The 24,260-nt window shown below is 42.6% G+C and overlaps 2 long non-coding RNA genes across 6 annotated transcripts; both read right to left on the reverse strand.

The window, feature by feature from the left end:
* Positions 1-807: 807 nt before the first annotated feature.
* Positions 808-10,415, reverse strand: LOC134129076 (uncharacterized). Of its 3 annotated transcripts, XR_009956272.1 has the most exons (4): positions 2,284-2,535; positions 1,909-1,946; positions 1,525-1,607; positions 808-1,374 (listed from the first exon to the last, which is right to left on the reverse strand). It is a non-coding gene; the product is annotated as an uncharacterized LOC134129076 (long non-coding RNA). The 3 variants fall into 3 exon arrangements; XR_009956271.1 differs by lacking the exons at positions 1,909-1,946; positions 2,284-2,535 and adding an exon at positions 10,112-10,415; XR_009956273.1 differs by lacking the exon at positions 1,909-1,946.
* A 7,381-nt stretch (positions 10,416-17,796) lies between these two features.
* Positions 17,797-23,487, reverse strand: LOC134129094 (uncharacterized). 3 transcript variants are annotated; one of them, XR_009956284.1, is made up of 4 exons: positions 19,273-19,524; positions 18,898-18,935; positions 18,514-18,596; positions 17,797-18,332 (listed from the first exon to the last, which is right to left on the reverse strand). It is a non-coding gene; the product is annotated as an uncharacterized LOC134129094 (long non-coding RNA). The 3 variants fall into 3 exon arrangements; XR_009956285.1 differs by lacking the exons at positions 18,898-18,935; positions 19,273-19,524 and adding an exon at positions 23,194-23,487; XR_009956283.1 differs by lacking the exons at positions 18,898-18,935; positions 19,273-19,524 and having other exon boundaries at positions 18,514-18,769.
* Positions 23,488-24,260: the final 773 nt, after the last annotated feature.

Genomic DNA, 24,260 nt, shown 5'->3' on the forward strand with positions numbered 1-24,260 from the left:
GGAGAGTTACCTGAATCATTTTGTCCGTTAGATCAGCCGGACACGCGTTTAAAAAAAGGAGGAACACGGACGGGAAATCAGAAGGTCGACCTGGGGCGTCGCGTGAACCGGGCCCCTACATGTGACGACCCTCGATCAGCCAGTTGTCACAGACCTTGTCGTACGGAAAGTCATTCGTTTATTGAAGATCACATTTTCATACAGTCAAGTCACACCCGTGAGTCTCTGTAAAACACGGGAGCTGTGGATTCAGTGTGTGGCTTCAGGCGATAACATGACCATGTTTGAAGTGCTCTGTAAGAAGTGGAGAGCGCGTAACGGTTAGCTGTTGGATCTTAAATGTTATTGTTTGATTCTTTAGCTTGATGCAATATTGAAACGTAGGATCACCTTGGATTAGTCGAGGTACAATGACGACAGCTAACCCCACCTCTTTTGCTCCATCAAGATGTGTAAACTTTTTAACCAAACCCGCTGGATGACGACGTGGCTGTCTTCCTGAAGTGAGCTTTGCTTAATGAATTAATGAATACATTTAGTAAGATCCGCTTCTCCCCCGGGGCATTATATATTGGTGAATTCAAATTGAATCAGTGGAGCCATGTACTTTCAGCTAAAAGTAATATTGCAGTCTTAAGGGAGAGGAGATTCCAGCAATGTTGTCAATGGATTGTCAATTCAGGTTGATAACAAATCCAGGTCTACAGATTCCAAAGCATCAAGCAAACCTATACAACACAGGACTTGTTGTGAATCAATGATCAAAACGTCACCAAAATAACTTTGATCGCCCCCATTCAGTCAAGGCAAGATTATATATATTATTTTATTATAAATGAGCTTATGAGCTTTTTCATATGTGGCATTACAAGCTCTTTACCCAGTTGCTTAATGAACAGCACCATGCATTGTTAGCACTCCTTGCAGAGAAGGGCTGCAATGAGCAAAAAAAAGATCAAGGTACACACTTGACACCGTGAGAGAGAATTAATCACAACAGGTGCTGGGGCAAGTTAGATAAAATAACAAGCAAAATTCAATTGTGGAAGCGCTAGAATAAATCACAACAGGTGCTGGGGCAAGTTAGATGAAATACCAAGCAAAATTCAATTGTGGAAGCGCTAGAATAAATCACAACAGGTGCTGGGGCAAGTTAGAGTTAGTGAGAGCTAAAGGAGAAAATAAACGCAGTAGGTCACATAAGTTCTGTCGGATGTTCAAGTTGCCCAGAAGGATGAGCGGCGAGCTGTCATCTGGAAGTTGTAACTCTTCCATTCGTTGTAGAAGTAAATAACTTCTTCTCTGGAAGGATCATTTTCCGCTGTGGTCCAGTCGACTTGGGTCTTTGCCACGATTGCCCGCGGTGAAGCCCACCTGTGCCGTGTGGTGGAAGAAAAAAAGAAGGCCAAATTATTACATCCATCGACAGTCACACGATATGGAATGCTGTTGTACGAATGCGGGAAGAAGTCTTTTACAATTATGCAGACAGAACAAAATATACATAAAGAAATGCTTTCCCACCTCGCTGGAGTTGAAAGCCACGTGTCCCATGTGCCATTCCCAGTGATGTCCTCAGACTGGTGGCATGACTTTGCACGGGCCATCTGAAAATATTTGAGCACCAACGTGTATTATCAGAATACGATTATGGCTGTCAACAGATTATAGACAATTAACTAGTTAATCACACGTTTTGAAAACATTTATCTTGATTACAATATTTTTTTCTCTTATATTAACTGTTTACAGTTTAGTAATTTGTTGTTTCAACTCCATAATGAGCTTGACGTGTGTATATTATTTCTTTGGAATGAGGGGCATATTAATCATATCATTTAATGTTAGATTCATGCTCATTGTGAAGGCAATAAATATATAACATATTGAAAAGCATTGAAGACGCACAATACATTACGTGTCATTTAGCTGCGCCCGGCTGCACGCTGCGGGCAGATTATAGACAATGAAGTTAAACAACAAAGTAGTTAAGTTAGCTGCTGCGAGCACGGTTCTACTCAAAGTGTGTAAATAAAGTGATTCAATCGGGCCAAGTTATTTAGGGCACACGGAAACGTAAACAAAGTGGCGCTGATAGAGTGAAGAGGGGTCTTTTATCCCCGTGAAGCTACCGTAGTTAGCTTAGCTAAAAGACGTATGCTGGTTGTTATTGTTCAGTGCTAAATAAAAACCCTCTTGAATGTAGAACACAACTCACGTCTGGCCTCATACCATGACAGGCACATTAATGTTGACAATTAACTTCGTTAGCCTTGTGTTCACCTTTCCTGCCGGTCCGTCTCTGACCGTAGTCGGAGTTTGCAGGGGGAGGCGTTGCTGTCTGCTCCAGGGCCAAAGTACTGTCGGCTAAGTAAACTTTGGGGTTAATTCCCTTCGTCCCGGGGTTGGTGAATAAAAGTCCGCTTTACTTTCTTTGAGGATTTATTAATCTAACACTGAGTAACAAAGTTACAGTACAGACAATTCTCCGGCCGCTACATCCACTCCGTCATCACAACAACAACACAACTTCCTCATGCGCTCTCCCCCTCCGTAGCCCGTGCGTGTAGCTCTTAAAGGGGCCGCACCATTTTCTCTAGTAACATCACCATGACGTATGTTGCAGAATACGTCTATTTAAATCCAGATGTAAATATATTGAACTGTCCGTGTTATTTGTCCAGGTTAGATGTGTCGTAACTCGCAACCAGCTGCCCGGTCCGCCAGCTGAGTGCCTCAGTCTGCTGTTTCATTCTGTTCATGTGCCACGGAGCAGCTTCTGTCCTTAAACTGAAACGATTTTCACAAACCTGCTCTTAAGTGTAGTTGTTTAAGTCAAACACATCAGCAAGGAGCGTAAACTGAATCATTTTGTTCGTTAGATCAGACGACACGCGTTTAAAAAGAGGAGGAAAAAAAAATAATTTCGTCGGGAGTCGATCCCACGACCATAGCATCGGGGGGCCAACACCTTACTCACTGAGCTATTCTTTCAGATGGATTTGAGAATTCGAAAACTCACTGAAATAGGATTGGTCACTCTCCGCCAAAAATACAGGAAATATTCACACTAAAAAAATTATAACTGCCTTCCTGTTTGTTTTAGAGAAAATTCCTCAGAGACTTTTTTAAGTCTCCCTTTAATACATTTGGTAAAAAATCAGCGGACTTGTCGGTCAAACAGGATGCGGGCGGGGCTTCGTCAAAATCTTCCAGGGGGCGCAATGGAGGCAATTGTTCACTTTTGATCCAAAACTGCACATCAGGTCTGTAAAGGTCATCACGTAGGATACTCACAGAGGTTTTCAAGAGTTTTGGAGTGTGCCGAGGCTCAGAAGATGTGCTTGAACTTTCATGCGAATATGGCGACGTCACAGCCACAAAGTTGGTCCAAAACTCCCAATTCTCACTGTGAGCCATCGTCACAGTCTTACGTCTTATATTCCCAGATTTGAAGTTGATCAGATTAAAGGGCTAGGAAATGGACATGTAAATGTAGAAACTTTGCATTGACCTAAGCCAATAGGTGGCGCTATACTTTTTCGAAAATCACTGCATGGCATTACTTAAAGGCCTACACAAGCATCATGAATATACATTTCTAGCCAGAAATATCAATGTTCCTTGGAGTTATACCATTTTACATTTTGGAAAAAAATCTTCCAAAATTGTCCAAACTGCACGCAAGCTCACGCCCAGGTAGTTTTATGAAAACTCTTGATTTTAATAACTTTTGACCCCAAGGGTGTCAGGAACCAGTTGCCAAATTTTGAAATGGATCGGATTTAAACTCTCGGAGGAGTTCGTTCGTTTGTAAATGCAAAAATTGAAGGAAATTGCCAAAAATACACAGAATCACTACAGCGCCCCCTAATGTTCAAATATTCTGGGAAAATTTGGGGATGTTCTAGGACTCAATGTGAACATGTCCTCAAAATTTGGTGAAAATGGGGGTTGGAAAAAAAAAAGTTATAGGCCTTTGAACTTTCAGGACACAAACCTACAAACTTCATTGGTCCATAACTTTATTGAAAAATGAGATATCAACATTCTTTCAATAACTTTTGATCGCATCGAGCCAACGATCATTTTGCCGAAGATTTCGTAAGAATCGGATCAAGCGTCTGGGAGGAGTTCGCAAAAACGTGTTTTTCACAAAATTCAAAATGGCGGCCATAAAACGGTAGGCGCATTTGCATACCATAATTTTTTTTGTGTACAGCACATCCAAGAGCACCTGTGTGAAAAGGTTCCAGGTCGATCGGTAAAAGTAAAAAAAACAATTAACATTGCGGCCACTTTGGGGGGCGCTAGAGAGTTCTTTTTTTTCTCCTCCAATTGCGGGACCCCAATCATACGTCAATTTTGCGCACTTCTGATGCGCGTGCAAAAATTCAAGAGTTTTTGAACATGATGAAGTCCCCAAAAGTGCGTTCGAAGTGGCGAAATAATAATAATAATTAAAGCTGCAAGCAGCGATGAACGGGCCTTCGCCTATTCTCGCACGTCGGGGTGGGGCGGCGGTCGGCCGGGCTCGCGGGTCAAAAAAGACTAAAGAGACTAAACAAATCATTCTCGGGGCTGCCATTCAAACCCGAATCTGCGGCCTCGCGAACGGAATCCACCGACGCCGGGCTGTTGCCCCGCTGCAAAAGACCTGCAGAGTAATCATTACGGGTCTCGGGCACGATGACCACGATAACAAAAAGATGCATTCCTGTAAAATAAAGGTAGAGTCTGAAGCGCAAGAATCACAGCAAACGCTCGTCTCGTTCTCCAGTTTGCGTCCGTATAATTGATTCAACACACGTACAGTTTACATCCAGTGCATTTTTCTTGTCCTGTATATCTTATAGACGCAGTCTCAATCAAGGTTAATTCACACCTTGGTTTAGTCGAGGTAGAAGGACGACAGCTAACCCCACCTCTTTTGCTCCATCAAGATATGTTAACTTTTTAACCAAACCCGCTGGATGACGAAGTGGCTGTCTTCCTGAAGAGAGCTTTGCTGAATGAAATAATTAATAATACATTGACTAAGATACACTCTTCCTCCAGGGCTTAATATATCGGTAAGTTCAGTTTGAATCAGTTAAGCCATGTAGAAACTTTGCATTGACCCAAGTCATTAAAATTAAAAAAGTTCCAAGCCATCCAGGCCTATATGTCGTCAAGACAATTGAGTAGTTGTCCAACAGAGTTATCCTTTTTTGTTTTAAGATAAAAACCATAGCTGTTATTACTGCCTAATATAGTTCCAATTGACCAACTACATGAGACATTTCCACACCATATTGACCGTGCAATCTCTTCTTCAAACTCCGTTTGAAAGAAGACCACTGGCTGAAAAACAAAAAATAAAAGAAATGGGACCGGACCAGCCACAAATTAACATCAGACAGCAGGTGAAAGACAAGGAAGCGTCGTACACTAGAGGCTTTTCGCGGACATGGTACACTAGGAAGCCGTGGCTAACCGGCTGTGGAGTAACTAACTCGCTGTTTTGCTTCCCTTGTTTGCTTTTTAAAACCGCAGCGACCGATCGAGTCTGGTGTGAAAACGGTGTTCAGGACATGAAACATTTCATCTCATCTGCTACTCCAAGCACTCACCATCTCATCTGCTCCTCCAAGCACTCAGCATCTTATCTGCTCCTCCAAGCACTCAGCATCTCCTCTGCTCCTCCAGGCACTCAGCATCTCCTCTGCTCCTCCAGAGATGCTGTTGTGTCCCTGGAGGAGCAGAGGAGATGCTGTTGTGTCTCTGGAGGAGCAGAGGAGATGCTGTTGTGTCCCTGGAGGTGCAGAGGAGATGCTGTTGTGTCCCTGGAGGAGCAGAGGAGATGCTGTTGTGTCTCTGGAGGAGTTTTATGTTTTTTTTGTGTGTCTGTCTTAGAGGTGGTTTGCTGTACGATTTATGTGAACACTGGAGACAATGTAAATAATTTTTATTGACTTGCTCACCATTACAATTGGTAATGCACAGTCTTCTTCATCTAGTGGTTACTCCATGTAATAACAGCGACTATTTGCCTCTTTGTGTATATTGAATATTGACGCAAATTACAGCAATTATAAGTTCACCTTGTATGACTTGGTTTCCTAATATGATGTGTATGACTTGGTATGACCTTGTCTTTGAAAGAACAATATTTGAAATCTACAAGGACATTCTAAATTCATAATAATTACATTAGATGCTATTTGTTTTTAAGTCGTTACTTTGGTGTTAATGTAATAAATAAACGGCAGAAATCTCCCTCAGCCCCCCCTACTTTTTCCATCACCAGCCGCCACTGCTTAACAGTAACCCGTAATATCACAAAACGTGTTTGCATCTCCACCCGTATGTTGCTTCCCAACGGAGCCACCAGCTCACTGTGATTACGCAATACAAAATGGCGGAGAGTGCGATCTTTGGGGACTATATTTTGCAGCATTGTTCAATAAACACAATTGAAGTCACATCAGGAGTCTAATTAATTAAGAAAGGGCGATGTACAAAGTGCAAAACATGAATAGCGGTTACTTTGAACAGAAATACATTACGTTAGAGCTGGCAAACGCCAGGTCACTCACGTCTCCCCCTCCAGCTCCACACATACGGCAGCTGTGCCCAGCAGCCGTATGTGGCTGAAAGGAGTGTGACACAGCTGCTCTAAGTGTACAGTTATTTAAAAACCTCAGCAAGGAGAGTTACCTGAATCATTTTGTCCGTTAGATCAGCCGGACACGCGTTTAAAAAAAGAAGTAACAAAAAAAAAAGTATGATTTCGTCGGGACTCGATCTCACGACCATAGGATCGGGGGGCGGTCTCTTACCAGGAGAGCTAAACCCTCTGATGGCTTTGAGAATTCGAAAACTCACTGAAATAGGATTGGTCACTCTCCGCCAAAAATTCAGGTAATATTCACACTAAAAAAATTATAACTGCCTTCCTGTTTGTTTTAGAGAAAATTCCTCAGAGACTTTTTTAAGTCTCCCTTTAATACATTTGGTAAAAAATCAGCGGACTTGTCGGTCAAACAGGGTGCGGGCGGGGCTTCGTCAAAATCTTCCAGGGGGCGCAATGGAGGCAATTTTTCACTTTTGATCCAAAACTGCACATCAGGTCTGTAAAGGTCATCACGTAGGATACTCACAGAGGTTTTCAAGAGTTTTGGAGTGTGCCGAGGCTCAGAAGATGTGCTTGAACTTTCATGCGAATATGGCGACGTCACAGCCACAAAGTTGGTCCAAAACTCCCAATTCTCACTGTGAGCCATCGTCACAGTCTTACGTCTTATATTCCCAGATTTGAAGTTGATCAGATTAAAGGGCTGGGAAATGGACATGTAAATGTACAAACTTTGCATTGACCTAAGCCAATAGGTGGCGCTATACTTTTTCGAAAATCACTGCATGGCATTACTTAAAGGCCTACACAAGCATCATGAATATACATTTATAGCCAGAAATATCAATGTTCCTTGGAGTTATACCATTTTACATTTTGGAAAAAAATCGTCCAAAATTGTCCAAACTGCACGCAAGCTCACGCCCAGGTGGTTTTATGAAAACTCTTGATTTTAATAACTTTTGACCCCAAGGCTGTCAGGAACCAGTTGCCAAATTTTGAAATGGATCGGATTTAAACTCTCGGAGGAGTTCGTTCGTTTGTAAATGCAAAAATTGAAGGAAATGGCCAAAAATACACAGAATCACCACAGCGCCCCCTAATGTTCAAATATTCTGGGAAAATTTGGGGATGTTCTAGGACTCATTGTGAACATGTCCTCAAAATTTGGTGAAAATGACGGTTAGAAAAAAAAAAAGTTATAGGCCTTTGAACTTTCAGGACACAAACCTACAAACTTCATTGGTCCATAACTTTATTGAAAAATGAGATATCAACATTCTTTCAATAACTTTTGATCGCATCGAGCCAACGATCATTTTGCCGAAGATTTCGTAAGAATCGGACCAAGCGTCTGGGAGGAGTTCGCAAAAACGTGTTTTTCACAAAATTCAAAATGGCGGCCATAAAACGGTAGGCGCATTTGCATACCATAATTTTTTTTGTGTACAGCACATCCAAGAGAACCTGTGTGAAAAGGTTCCAAGTCGATCGGTAAAAGTAAAAAAAAAAATTAACATTGCGGCCACTTTGGGGGGCGCTAGAGAGTTCTTTTTTCTCTCCTCTAATTGCGGGACCCGAATCATACGTCAATTTTGCGCACTTCTGATGCGCGTGCAAAAATTCAAGAGTTTTTGAACATGATGAAGTCCCCGAAAGTGCGTTCGAAGTGGCGAAATAATAATAATAATAATAATAATAATAATTCTTGCAATTTCAATAGGGCTTTCGCCCGACTTTCAGTCGGCTCAGGCCCTAATAATTCTTGCAATTTCAATAGGGCTTTCGCCCGACTTTCAGTCGGCTCAGGCCCTAATTAAAGCTGCAAGCAGCGATGAACGGGCCTTCGCCTATTCTCGCACGTCGGGGTGGGGCGGCGGTCGGCCGGGCTCGCGGGTCAAAAAAGACTAAAGAGACTAAACAAATCACTCTCGGGGCTGCCATTCAAACCTGAATCTGCGGCCTCGCGAACGGAATCCACCGACGCCGGGCTGTTGCCCCGCTGCAAAAGACCTGCGGAGTAATTGTTACGGGTCTCGGGCACGATGACCACAATACGTATCACAGCAACACTTGTCTCGTTCTCCAGTTTGCGTCTGTATAATTGATTCAACACATATACACATCCAGTGCATTTTTCTTGTCCTGTATATCTTAGATATCATAGATGCAGTCTCAATCAAGGTTAATTCCCAGAAATATCCACCTGTAATTACCTTAGCTGTTATTTCTGCCTACTATAGTTCCCATTGACCAACTACATAAGGGATATTTCCACACCATGTTGACTATGATAAACGTATACAACTCTTATTCACATATGGACGTTGCACTTTAGAATGTGTATTGATTAACTCGGCATGTACCAAACCATATTGACAAGTAAAAAAAACAAAATATGACTAAACATGACTGAATAAATCACCGCCCAAAACATGTTAAAGATAAGTGGCATTATAAGTACAATTTAAGTGCTACCATTTGTTAGTGCTACGGTTTGCTAGTGTTTTAGTCAAGGTAGAGTCTAAAAAGGTGTGTCTTGAGTTTTCGACGGAAGATGTAGAGGCTCTCTGCGGTCCTGATGTCATCAGAGAGCTCATTCCACCATCTGGGAGCAGGACAGCAAAGAGTCGCCATCTCGTCGAGTGCTTTTCTCTCAGTGAGGGAGGAACAAGCAGCTTGCCAGATGCAGATCGGAGTGCGTGGGTTGGGATGCAGGGTTTCACCATGTCCCGGATGTAGACTGCTCCCGATCCATTCACAGCGTGGTCCGTCAGTACCAATGCTTTGAACTGCATGCGGGCAGCCACTCGTATCCAAAGAAGAGAGCGGAGAAGTGGTGTGGGAGTATTTTGGAAGGTTGAAGACCAGTCGAGCTGCTGCATTCTGGATGAGCTGCAGTGGTCGAATGGCGGCAGCAGGGAGACCTGCCAGCAGAGAGTTACAGTAGTATTTGGTGTATTATCAGAATACGATTAGGGCTGTCAACAGATTATAGACAATTAACTAGTTAATCACACATTTTGAAAAACATTTATCTTGATTACAATATTTTTTTCTCTTATATTAACTGTTTACAGTTTAGTAATTTGTTGTTTCAACTCCATAATGAGCTTGACGTGTGTATATTATTTCATTGGAATGAGGGGCATATGAATCATATCATTTAATGTTAGATTCATGCTCATTGTGAAGGAAATGAATATATAACATATTGAAAAGCATTGAAGACGCACATTACATTACGTGTCATTTAGCTGACGCTTTTAAACAACAAAGTAGTTAGTTAGCTGCTGCGAGCACGGTTCTACTCAGTGTGTAAATAAAGTGATTCAATCGGGCCAAGTTATTTAGGGCACACGGAAACGTAAACAAAGTGGCGTTAATAGCGTGAAGAGGTGTCTTTTGACGCTGTAAAGCTACCGTAGTTAGCTTAGCTAAAAGACGTATGCTGGGTGAGACTGGAGAACGCACAAGGAAAACGTAATCACTCACCGTCAAAGGCGTTTCCACTTCGTTGAGTACATGTGGACGTAAGCACCGGTGTGTAGTTAGCAAGCTGGCTGACTGGCTGCTCCATCCGGCAGCCGCTAGCTCCACTCGCTATCCCAGTTAGCTGTCCGTGCCGTCGAGCAGATATAACAAGCCCTTAAACAAAACGTACCTCACTGGCTGCACACATCCAAGAGGGAATGAGAACACTTTGCTTACATCCACATAGTAGTAATAGTTCCTGAAGTATAGGTGTGTAGTTAGCAGTTTAAAATACGGAGCGGTGATACTTTGCCTGTTCAACACAAAACCGGAACATGCGCAGACTACGTGCGCGGCTGTGCGCACGTAGTCTGCGCATGTCCGTCAACCAAGAATAGGGAATTCTGGGTGATGAAGTTCTTTAACTTAAAATTTCCCCGTAACATCTATTTACATCACCAAACGTGTTTGCATCTCCACCCGTATGTTGCAGAATACGTGTATTTAAATCCAGATGTAAATATATTGAACTGTCCGTGTTATTTGTCTAGGTTAGATATGTCAAACCCGCGACACGCTGCCAAACGGCTGCGCCGTGAGCCAGCTGTCCTGCATCAGCCTTACCTTCTTCTGTCAGCTGTATGCGCGGCCACGGAGCAGTTTCTGGCCTTAAACTGAAACGAGTTTGACATACCTGCTCTTAAGTGTACAAAGTCCATAACCTCAGCAAGGAGAGTAAACTGAATCATTTTGTTCGTTAGATCAGAAGACACGCGTTTAAAAAGAGGAGGAAAAAAAAAAAATTGATTTCGCCGGGACACGATCTCACGACCATAGGATCGGGGGGGCGGTTTCTTACCAGGAGAGCTAAACCTTCTGATGGGTTTGAGAATTCGAAAACTCACTGAAATAGGATCGGTCACTCTCCGCCAAAAATACAGGAAATATTCACACTAAAAAAATTATAACTGCCTTCCTGTTTGTTTTAGAGAAAATTCCTCAGAGACTTTTTTAAGTCTCCCTTTAATACATTTGGTAAAAAATCAGCGGACTTGTCGGTCAAACAGGGTGCGGGCGGGGCTTCGTCAAAATCTTCCAGGGGGCGCAATGGAGGCAATTTTTCACTTTTGATCCAAAACTGCACATCAGGTCTGTAAAGGTCATCACGTAGGATACTCACAGAGGTTTTCAAGAGTTTTGGAGTGTGCCGAGGCTCAGAAGATGTGCTTGAACTTTCATGCGAATATGGCGACGTCACAGCCACAAAGTTGGTCCAAAACTCCCAATTCTCACTGTGAGCCATCGTCACAGTCTTACGTCTTATATTCCCAGATTTGAAGTTGATCAGATTAAAGGGCTGGGAAATGGACATGTAAATGTACAAACTTTGCATTGACCTAAGCCAATAGGTGGCGCTATACTTTTTCGAAAATCACTGCATGGCATTACTTAAAGGCCTACACAAGCATCATGAATATACATTTATAGCCAGAAATATCAATGTTCCTTGGAGTTATACCATTTTACATTTTGGAAAAAAATCGTCCAAAATTGTCCAAACTGCACGCAAGCTCACGCCCAGGTGGTTTTATGAAAACTCTTGATTTTAATAACTTTTGACCCCAAGGCTGTCAGGAACCAGTTGCCAAATTTTGAAATGGATCGGATTTAAACTCTCGGAGGAGTTCGTTCGTTTGTAAATGCAAAAATTGAAGGAAATGGCCAAAAATACACAGAATCACTACAGCGCCCCCTAATGTTCAAATATTCTGGGAAAATTTGGGGATGTTCTAGGACTCATTGTGAACATGTCCTCAAAATTTGGTGAAAATGGGGGTTGGAAAAAAAAAAGTTATAGGACTTTGAACTTTCAGGACACAAACCTACAAACTTCATTGGTCCATAACTTTATTGAAAAATGAGATATCAACATTCTTTCAATAACTTTTGATCGCATCGAGCCAACGATCATTTTGCCGAAGATTTCGTAAGAATCGGATCAAGCGTCTGGGAGGAGTTCGCAAAAACGTGTTTTTCACAAAATTCAAAATGGCGGCCATAAAACGGTAGGCGCATTTGCATACCATAATTTTTTTTGTGTACAGCACATCCAAGAGCACCTGTGTGAAAAGGTTCCAGGTCGATCGGTAAAAGTAAAAAAATCAATTAACATTGCGGCCACTTTGGGGGGCGCTAGAGAGTTCTTTTTTTTCTCCTCTAATTGCGGGACCCCAATCATACGTCAATTTTGCGCACTTCTGATGCGCGTGCAAAAATTCAAGAGTTTTTGAACATGATGAAGTCCCCAAAAGTGCGTTCGAAGTGGCGAAATAATAATAATTAAAGCTGCAAGCAGCGATGAACGGGCCTTCGCCTATTCTCGCACGTCGGGGTGGGGCGGCGGTCGGCCGGGCTCGCGGGTCAAAAAAGACTAAAGAGACTAAACAAATCACTCTCGGGGCTTCCATTCAAACCTGAATCTGCGGCCTCGCGAACGGAATCCACCGACGCCGGGCTGTTGCCCCGCTGCAAAAGACCTGCGGAGTAATTGTTACGGGTCTCGGGCACGATGACCACAATAAGTATCACAGCAACACTTGTCTCGTTCTCCAGTTTGCGTCTGTATAATTGATTCAACACATATACACATCCAGTGCATTTTTCTTGTCCTGTATATCTTAGATATCATAGATGCAGTCTCAATCAAGGTTAATTCCCAGAAATATCCACCTGTAATTACCTTAGCTGTTATTTCTGCCTACTATAGTTCCTATTGACCAACTACATAAGGGATATTTCCACACCATGTTGACTATGATAAACGTATACAACTCTTATTCACATATGGACGTTGCACTTTAGAATGTGTATTGATTAACTCGGCATGTACCAAACCATATTGACAAGTAAAAAAAACAAAATATGACTAAACATGACTGAATAAATCACCGCCCAAAACATGTTAAAGATAAGTGGCATTATAAGTACAATTTAAGTGCTACCATTTGTTAGTGCTACGGTTTGCTAGTGTTTTAGTCAAGGTAGAGTCTAAAAAGGTGTGTCTTGAGTTTTCGACGGAAGATGTAGAGGCTCTCTGCGGTCCTGATGTCATCAGAGAGCTCATTCCACCATCTGGGAGCAGGACAGCAAAGAGTCGCCATCTCGTCGAGTGCTTTTCTCTCAGTGAGGGAGGAACAAGCAGCTTGCCAGATGCAGATCGGAGTGCGTGGGTTGGGATGCAGGGTTTCACCATGTCCCGGATGTAGACTGCTCCCGATCCATTCACAGCGTGGTCCGTCAGTACCAATGCTTTGAACTGCATGCGGGCAGCCACTCGTATCCAAAGAAGAGAGCGGAGAAGTGGTGTGGGAGTATTTTGGAAGGTTGAAGACCAGTCGAGCTGCTGCATTCTGGATGAGCTGCAGTGGTCGAATGGCGGCAGCAGGGAGACCTGCCAGCAGAGAGTTACAGTAGTATTTGGTGTATTATCAGAATACGATTAGGGCTGTCAACAGATTATAGACAATTAACTAGTTAATCACACATTTTGAAAAACATTTATCTTGATTACAATATTTTTTTCTCTTATATTAACTGTTTACAGTTTAGTAATTTGTTGTTTCAACTCCATAATGAGCTTGACGTGTGTATATTATTTCATTGGAATGAGGGGCATATGAATCATATCATTTAATGTTAGATTCATGCTCATTGGGAAGGAAATGAATATATAACATATTGAAAAGCATTGAAGACGCACATTACATTACGTGTCATTTAGCTGACGCTTTTAAACAACAAAGTAGTTAGTTAGCTGCTGCGAGCACGGTTCTACTCAGTGTGTAAATAAAGTGATTCAATCGGGCCAAGTTATTTAGGGCACACGGAAACGTAAACAAAGTGGCGTTAATAGCGTGAAGAGGTGTCTTTTGACGCTGTAAAGCTACCGTAGTTAGCTTAGCTAAAAGACGTATGCTGGGTGAGACTGGAGAACGCACAAGGAAAACGTAATCACTCACCGTCAAAGGCGTTTCCACTTCGTTGAGTACATGTGGACGTAAGCACCGGTGTGTAGTTAGCAAGCTGGCTGACTGGCTGCTCCATCCGGCAGCCGCTAGCTCCACTCGCTATCCCAGTTAGCTGTCCGTGCCGTCGAGCAGATATAACAAGCCCTTAAACAAAACGTACCTCACTGGCTGCACACATCCAAGAGGGAATGAGAACACTTTGCTTACATCCACATAGTAGTAATAGTTCCTGAAGTATAGGTGTGTAGTTAGCAGTTTAAAATACGGAGCGGTGATACTTTGCCTGTTCAACACAAAACCGGAACATGCGCAGACTACGTGCGCGGCTGTGCGCACGTAGTCTGCGCATGTCCGTCAACCAAGAATAGGGAATTCTGGGTGATGAAGTTCTTTAACTTAAAATTTCCCCGTAACATCTATTTACATCACCAAACGTGTTTGCATCTCCACCCGTATGTTGCAGAATACGTGTATTTAAATCCAGATGTAAATATATTGAACTGTCCGTGTTATTTGTCTAGGTTAGATATGTCAAACCCGCGACACGCTGCCAAACGGCTGCGCCGTGAGCCAGCTGTCCTGCATCAGCCTTACCTTCTTCTGTCAGCTGTATGCGCGGCCACGGAGCAGTTTCTGGCCTTAAACTGAAACGAGTTTGACATACCTGCTCTTAAGTGTACAAAGTCCATAACCTCAGCAAGGAGAGTAAACTGAATCATTTTGTTCGTTAGATCAGAAGACACGCGTTTAAAAAGAGGAGGAAAAAAAAAAAATTGATTTCGCCGGGACACGATCTCACGACCATAGGATCGGGGGGGCGGTTTCTTACCAGGAGAGCTAAACCTTCTGATGGGTTTGAGAATTCGAAAACTCACTGAAATAGGATCGGTCACTCTCCGCCAAAAATACAGGAAATATTCACACTAAAAAAATTATAACTGCCTTCCTGTTTGTTTTAGAGAAAATTCCTCAGAGACTTTTTTAAGTCTCCCTTTAATACATTTGGTAAAAAATCAGCGGACTTGTCGGTCAAACAGGGTGCGGGCGGGGCTTCGTCAAAATCTTCCAGGGGGCGCAATGGAGGCAATTTTTCACTTTTGATCCAAAACTGCACATCAGGTCTGTAAAGGTCATCACGTAGGATACTCACAGAGGTTTTCAAGAGTTTTGGAGTGTGCCGAGGCTCAGAAGATGTGCTTGAACTTTCATGCGAATATGGCGACGTCACAGCCACAAAGTTGGTCCAAAACTCCCAATTCTCACTGTGAGCCATCGTCACAGTCTTACGTCTTATATTCCCAGATTTGAAGTTGATCAGATTAAAGGGCTGGGAAATGGACATGTAAATGTACAAACTTTGCATTGACCTAAGCCAATAGGTGGCGCTATACTTTTTCGAAAATCACTGCATGGCATTACTTAAAGGCCTACACAAGCATCATGAATATACATTTATAGCCAGAAATATCAATGTTCCTTGGAGTTATACCATTTTACATTTTGGAAAAAAATCGTCCAAAATTGTCCAAACTGCACGCAAGCTCACGCCCAGGTGGTTTTATGAAAACTCTTGATTTTAATAACTTTTGACCCCAAGGCTGTCAGGAACCAGTTGCCAAATTTTGAAATGGATCGGATTTAAACTCTCGGAGGAGTTCGTTCGTTTGTAAATGCAAAAATTGAAGGAAATGGCCAAAAATACACAGAATCACCACAGCGCCCCCTAATGTTCAAATATTCTGGGAAAATTTGGGGATGTTCTAGGACTCATTGTGAACATGTCCTCAAAATTTGGTGAAAATGACGGTTAGAAAAAAAAAAAGTTATAGGCCTTTGAACTTTCAGGACACAAACCTACAAACTTCATTGGTCCATAACTTTATTGAAAAATGAGATATCAACATTCTTTCAATAACTTTTGATCGCATCGAGCCAACGATCATTTTGCCGAAGATTTCGTAAGAATCGGACCAAGCGTCTGGGAGGAGTTCGCAAAAACGTGTTTTTCACAAAATTCAAAATGGCGGCCATAAAACGGTAGGCGCATTTGCATACCATAATTTTTTTTGTGTACAGCACATCCAAGAGAACCTGTGTGAAAAGGTTCCAAGTCGATCGGTAAAAGTAAAAAAAAAAATTAACATTGCGGCCACTTTGGGGGGCGCTAGAGAGTTCTTTTTTCTCTCCTCTAATTGCGGGACCCGAATCATACGTCAATTTTGCGCACTTCTGATGCGCGTGCAAAAATTCAAGAGTTTTTGAACATGATAAAGTCCCCAAAAGTGCGTTCGAAGTGGCGAAATAATAATAATTAAAGCTGCAAGCAGCGATGAACGGGCCTTCGCCACTTCTCGCACGTTGGGGTGGGGCGGCGGTCGGCCGGGCTCGCAGTTAAAAAGAAGAAAAAAAACGATGGCTCTAACGGGAAGCGAACCCGGGTCAAAATATTGAAAGTCCTGTGAATAAGCAACGGAGCTACGTGCTGACTTGTGATTGCAAAATCGAAAAGTGACCTAAAAAAAAGGCGATTCACCCACATTGCGTCAGGGCAGAGGGATCAATATTTTGCAGCATTCTTCAATAAACACAATTTAAGTCACATCAGTAGTGTAATTAAATAACTTGGGACGATGTACAAAGTGCAAGACCTGGATAGTGGTTACTTTGAACAGAAATACATTACGTTAGAGCTGGCGTACTCTCACAGCATGAACTGACGCAAGACTACGAGCGCGTCTGTGGCTCCGCTATTTATATCAGTCAGTCAGCTGTGTCATTCTGTTCATGTGCCACGGAGCAGTTTCTGGCCCCAACCTGAAAATAGTTTAACACCCCTGCTCTAAGTGTACAGTTATTTAAAAACCTCAGCAAGGAGAGTTACCTGAATCATTTTGTCCGTTAGATCAGCCGGACACGCGTTTAAAAAAAGGAGGAACACGGACGGGAAATCAGAAGGTCGACCTGGGGCGTCGCGTGAACCGGGCCCCTACATGTGACGACCCTCGATCAGCCAGTTGTCACAGACCTTGTCGTACGGAAAGTCATTCGTTTATTGAAGATCACATTTTCATACAGTCAAGTCACACCCGTGAGTCTCTGTAAAACACGGGAGCTGTGGATTCAGTGTGTGGCTTCAGGCGATAACATGACCATGTTTGAAGTGCTCTGTAAGAAGTGGAGAGCGCGTAACGGTTAGCTGTTGGATCTTAAATGTTATTGTTTGATTCTTTAGCTTGATGCAATATTGAAACGTAGGATCACCTTGGATTAGTCGAGGTACAATGACGACAGCTAACCCCACCTCTTTTGCTCCATCAAGATGTGTAAACTTTTTAACCAAACCCGCTGGATGACGACGTGGCTGTCTTCCTGAAGTGAGCTTTGCTTAATGAATTAATGAATACATTTAGTAAGATCCGCTTCTCCCCCGGGGCATTATATATTGGTGAATTCAAATTGAATCAGTGGAGCCATGTACTTTCAGCTAAAAGTAATATTGCAGTCTTAAGGGAGAGGAGATTCCAGCAATGTTGTCAATGGATTGTCAATTCAGGTTGATAACAAATCCAGGTCTACAGATTCCAAAGCATCAAGCAAACCTATACAACACAGGACTTGTTGTGAATCAATGATCAAAACGTCACCAAAATAACTTTGATCGCCCCCATTCAGTCAAGGCAAGATTATATATATTATTTTATTATAAATGAGCTTATGAGCTTTTTCATATGTGGCATTACAAGCTCTTTACCCAGTTGCTTAATGAACAGCACCATGCATTGTTAGCACTCCTTGCAGAGAAGGGCTGCAATGAGCAAAAAAAAGATCAAGGTACACACTTGACACCGTGAGAGAGAATTAATCACAACAGGTGCTGGGGCAAGTTAGATAAAATAACAAGCAAAATTCAATTGTGGAAGCGCTAGAATAAATCACAACAGGTGCTGGGGCAAGTTAGATGAAATACCAAGCAAAATTCAATTGTGGAAGCGCTAGAATAAATCACAACAGGTGCTGGGGCAAGTTAGAGTTAGTGAGAGCTAAAGGAGAAAATAAACGCAGTAGGTCACATAAGTTCTGTCGGATGTTCAAGTTGCCCAGAAGGATGAGCGGCGAGCTGTCATCTGGAAGTTGTAACTCTTCCATTCGTTGTAGAAGTAAATAACTTCTTCTCTGGAAGGATCATTTTCCGCTGTGGTCCAGTCGACTTGGGTCTTTGCCACGATTGCCCGCGGTTAAGCCCACCCGTGCCGTGTGGTGGAAGAAAAAAAGAAGGCCAAATTATTACATCCATCGACAGTCACACGATATGGAATGCTGTTGTACGAATGCGGGAAGAAGTCTTTTACAATTATGCAGACAGAACAAAATATACATAAAGAAATGCTTTCCCACCTCGCTGGAGTTGAAAGCCACGTGTCCCATGTGCCATTCCCAGTGATGTCCTCAGACTGGTGGCATGACTTTGCACGGGCCATCTGAAAATATTTGAGCACCAACGTGTATTATCAGAATACGATTATGGCTGTCAACAGATTATAGACAATTAACTAGTTAATCACACGTTTTGAAAACATTTATCTTGATTACAATATTTTTTTCTCTTATATTAACTGTTTACAGTTTAGTAATTTGTTGTTTCAACTCCATAATGAGCTTGACGTGTGTATATTATTTCTTTGGAATGAGGGGCATATTAATCATATCATTTAATGTTAGATTCATGCTCATTGTGAAGGCAATAAATATATAACATATTGAAAAGCATTGAAGACGCACAATACATTACGTGTCATTTAGCTGCGCCCGGCTGCACGCTGCGGGGAGATTATAGACAATGAAGTTAAACAACAAAGTAGTTAAGTTAGCTGCTGCGAGCACGGTTCTACTCAAAGTGTGTAAATAAAGTGATTCAATCGGGCCAAGTTATTTAGGGCACACGGAAACGTAAACAAAGTGGCGCTGATAGAGTGAAGAGGGGTCTTTTATCCCCGTGAAGCTACCGTAGTTAGCTTAGCTAAAAGACGTATGCTGGTTGTTATTGTTCAGTGCTAAATAAAAACCCTCTTGAATGTAGAACACAACTCACGTCTGGCCTCATACCATGACAGGCACATTAATGTTGACAATTAACTTCGTTAGCCTTGTGTTCACCTTTCCTGCCGGTCCGTCTCTGACCGTAGTCGGAGTTTGCAGGGGGAGGCGTTGCTGTCTGCTCCAGGGCCAAAGTACTGTCGGCTAAGTAAACTTTGGGGTTAATTCCCTTCGTCCCGGGGTTGGTGAATAAAAGTCCGCTTTACTTTCTTTGAGGATTTATTAATCTAACACTGAGTAACAAAGTTACAGTACAGACAATTCTCCGGCCGCTACATCCACTCCGTCATCACAACAACAACACAACTTCCTCATGCGCTCTCCCCCTCCGTAGCCCGTGCGTGTAGCTCTTAAAGGGGCCGCACCATTTTCTCTAGTAACATCACCATGACGTATGTTGCAGAATACGTCTATTTAAATCCAGATGTAAATATATTGAACTGTCCGTGTTATTTGTCCAGGTTAGATGTGTCGTAACTCGCAACCAGCTGCCCGGTCCGCCAGCTGAGTGCCTCAGTCTGCTGTTTCATTCTGTTCATGTGCCACGGAGCAGCTTCTGTCCTTAAACTGAAACGATTTTCACAAACCTGCTCTTAAGTGTAGTTGTTTAAGTCAAACACATCAGCAAGGAGCGTAAACTGAATCATTTTGTTCGTTAGATCAGACGACACGCGTTTAAAAAGAGGAGGAAAAAAAAATAATTTCGTCGGGAGTCGATCCCACGACCATAGCATCGGGGGGCCAACACCTTACTCACTGAGCTATTCTTTCAGATGGATTTGAGAATTCGAAAACTCACTGAAATAGGATTGGTCACTCTCCGCCAAAAATACAGGAAATATTCACACTAAAAAAATTATAACTGCCTTCCTGTTTGTTTTAGAGAAAATTCCTCAGAGACTTTTTTAAGTCTCCCTTTAATACATTTGGTAAAAAATCAGCGGACTTGTCGGTCAAACAGGATGCGGGCGGGGCTTCGTCAAAATCTTCCAGGGGGCGCAATGGAGGCAATTGTTCACTTTTGATCCAAAACTGCACATCAGGTCTGTAAAGGTCATCACGTAGGATACTCACAGAGGTTTTCAAGAGTTTTGGAGTGTGCCGAGGCTCAGAAGATGTGCTTGAACTTTCATGCGAATATGGCGACGTCACAGCCACAAAGTTGGTCCAAAACTCCCAATTCTCACTGTGAGCCATCGTCACAGTCTTACGTCTTATATTCCCAGATTTGAAGTTGATCAGATTAAAGGGCTAGGAAATGGACATGTAAATGTAGAAACTTTGCATTGACCTAAGCCAATAGGTGGCGCTATACTTTTTCGAAAATCACTGCATGGCATTACTTAAAGGCCTACACAAGCATCATGAATATACATTTCTAGCCAGAAATATCAATGTTCCTTGGAGTTATACCATTTTACATTTTGGAAAAAAATCTTCCAAAATTGTCCAAACTGCACGCAAGCTCACGCCCAGGTAGTTTTATGAAAACTCTTGATTTTAATAACTTTTGACCCCAAGGGTGTCAGGAACCAGTTGCCAGATTTTGAAATGGATCGGATTTAAACTCTCGGAGGAGTTCGTTCATTTGTAAATGCAAAAATTGAAGGAAATGGCCAAAAATACACAGAATCACCACAGCGCCCCCTAATGTTCAAATATTCTGGGAAAATTTGGGGATGTTCTAGGACTCATTGTGAACATGTCCTCAAAATTTGGTGAAAATGACGGTTAGAAAAAAAAAAAGTTATAGGCCTTTGAATTTTCAGGACACAAACCTATAAACTTCATTGGTCCATAACTTTATTGAAAAATGAGATATCAACATTCTTTCAATAACTTTTGATCGCATCGAGCCAACGATCATTTTGCCGAAGATTTCGTAAGAATCGGACCAAGCGTCTGGGAGGAGTTCGCAAAAACGTGTTTTTCACAAAATTCAAAATGGCGGCCATAAAACGGTAGGCGCATTTGCATACCATAATTTTTTTTGTGTACAGCACATCCAAGAGAACCTGTGTGAAAAGGTTCCAAGTCGATCGGTAAAAGTAAAAAAAAAAATTAACATTGCGGCCACTTTGGGGGGCGCTAGAGAGTTCTTTTTTCTCTCCTCTAATTGCGGGACCCGAATCATACGTCAATTTTGCGCACTTCTGATGCGCGTGCAAAAATTCAAGAGTTTTTGAACATGATAAAGTCCCCAAAAGTGCGTTCGAAGTGGCGAAATAATAACGAAGAAAAATAATAATTCTTGCAATTTCAATAGGGCTTTCGCCCGACTTGCAGTCGGCTCAGGCCCTAATTAAAGCTGCAAGCAGCGATGAACGGGCCTTCGCCTATTCTCGCACGTCGGGGTGGGGCGGCGGTCGGCCGGGCTCGCGGGTCAAAAAAGACTAAAGAGACTAAACAAATCACTCTCGGGGCTTCCATTCAAACCTGAATCTGCGGCCTCGCGAACGGAATCCACCGACGCCGGGCTGTTGCCCCGCTGCAAAAGACCTGCGGAGTAATTGTTACGGGTCTCGGGCACGATGACCACAATAAGTATCACAGCAACACTTGTCTCGTTCTCCAGTTTGCGTCTGTATAATTGATTCAACACATATACACATCCAGTGCATTTTTCTTGTCCTGTATATCTTAGATATCATAGATGCAGTCTCAATCAAGGTTAATTCCCAGAAATATCCACCTGTAATTACCTTAGCTGTTATTTCTGCCTACTATAGTTCCTATTGACCAACTACATAAGGGATATTTCCACACCATGTTGACTATGATAAACGTATACAACTCTTATTCACATATGGACGTTGCACTTTAGAATGTGTATTGATTAACTCGGCATGTACCAAACCATATTGACAAGTAAAAAAAACAAAATATGACTAAACATGACTGAATAAATCACCGCCCAAAACATGTTAAAGATAAGTGGCATTATAAGTACAATTTAAGTGCTACCATTTGTTAGTGCTACGGTTTGCTAGTGTTTTAGTCAAGGTAGAGTCTAAAAAGGTGTGTCTTGAGTTTTCGACGGAAGATGTAGAGGCTCTCTGCGGTCCTGATGTCATCAGAGAGCTCATTCCACCATCTGGGAGCAGGACAGCAAAGAGTCGCCATCTCGTCGAGTGCTTTTCTCTCAGTGAGGGAGGAACAAGCAGCTTGCCAGATGCAGATCGGAGTGCGTGGGTTGGGATGCAGGGTTTCACCATGTCCCGGATGTAGACTGCTCCCGATCCATTCACAGCGTGGTCCGTCAGTACCAATGCTTTGAACTGCATGCGGGCAGCCACTCGTATCCAAAGAAGAGAGCGGAGAAGTGGTGTGGGAGTATTTTGGAAGGTTGAAGACCAGTCGAGCTGCTGCATTCTGGATGAGCTGCAGTGGTCGAATGGCGGCAGCAGGGAGACCTGCCAGCAGAGAGTTACAGTAGTATTTGGTGTATTATCAGAATACGATTAGGGCTGTCAACAGATTATAGACAATTAACTAGTTAATCACACATTTTGAAAAACATTTATCTTGATTACAATATTTTTTTCTCTTATATTAACTGTTTACAGTTTAGTAATTTGTTGTTTCAACTCCATAATGAGCTTGACGTGTGTATATTATTTCATTGGAATGAGGGGCATATGAATCATATCATTTAATGTTAGATTCATGCTCATTGTGAAGGAAATGAATATATAACATATTGAAAAGCATTGAAGACGCACATTACATTACGTGTCATTTAGCTGACGCTTTTAAACAACAAAGTAGTTAGTTAGCTGCTGCGAGCACGGTTCTACTCAGTGTGTAAATAAAGTGATTCAATCGGGCCAAGTTATTTAGGGCACACGGAAACGTAAACAAAGTGGCGTTAATAGCGTGAAGAGGTGTCTTTTGACGCTGTAAAGCTACCGTAGTTAGCTTAGCTAAAAGACGTATGCTGGGTGAGACTGGAGAACGCACAAGGAAAACGTAATCACTCACCGTCAAAGGCGTTTCCACTTCGTTGAGTACATGTGGACGTAAGCACCGGTGTGTAGTTAGCAAGCTGGCTGACTGGCTGCTCCATCCGGCAGCCGCTAGCTCCACTCGCTATCCCAGTTAGCTGTCCGTGCCGTCGAGCAGATATAACAAGCCCTTAAACAAAACGTACCTCACTGGCTGCACACATCCAAGAGGGAATGAGAACACTTTGCTTACATCCACATAGTAGTAATAGTTCCTGAAGTATAGGTGTGTAGTTAGCAGTTTAAAATACGGAGCGGTGATACTTTGCCTGTTCAACACAAAACCGGAACATGCGCAGACTACGTGCGCGGCTGTGCGCACGTAGTCTGCGCATGTCCGTCAACCAAGAATAGGGAATTCTGGGTGATGAAGTTCTTTAACTTAAAATTTCCCCGTAACATCTATTTACATCACCAAACGTGTTTGCATCTCCACCCGTATGTTGCAGAATACGTGTATTTAAATCCAGATGTAAATATATTGAACTGTCCGTGTTATTTGTCTAGGTTAGATATGTCAAACCCGCGACACGCTGCCAAACGGCTGCGCCGTGAGCCAGCTGTCCTGCATCAGCCTTACCTTCTTCTGTCAGCTGTATGCGCGGCCACGGAGCAGTTTCTGGCCTTAAACTGAAACGAGTTTGACATACCTGCTCTTAAGTGTACAAAGTCCATAACCTCAGCAAGGAGAGTAAACTGAATCATTTTGTTCGTTAGATCAGAAGACACGCGTTTAAAAAGAGGAGGAAAAAAAAAAAATTGATTTCGCCGGGACACGATCTCACGACCATAGGATCGGGGGGGCGGTTTCTTACCAGGAGAGCTAAACCTTCTGATGGGTTTGAGAATTCGAAAACTCACTGAAATAGGATCGGTCACTCTCCGCCAAAAATACAGGAAATATTCACACTAAAAAAATTATAACTGCCTTCCTGTTTGTTTTAGAGAAAATTCCTCAGAGACTTTTTTAAGTCTCCCTTTAATACATTTGGTAAAAAATCAGCGGACTTGTCGGTCAAACAGGGTGCGGGCGGGGCTTCGTCA

Source organism: Pungitius pungitius, chromosome 5 (genome assembly GCF_949316345.1).
Source record: "Pungitius pungitius chromosome 5, fPunPun2.1, whole genome shotgun sequence".
In the NCBI taxonomy this organism is placed as follows: Eukaryota; Metazoa; Chordata; class Actinopteri; order Perciformes; family Gasterosteidae; genus Pungitius; species Pungitius pungitius.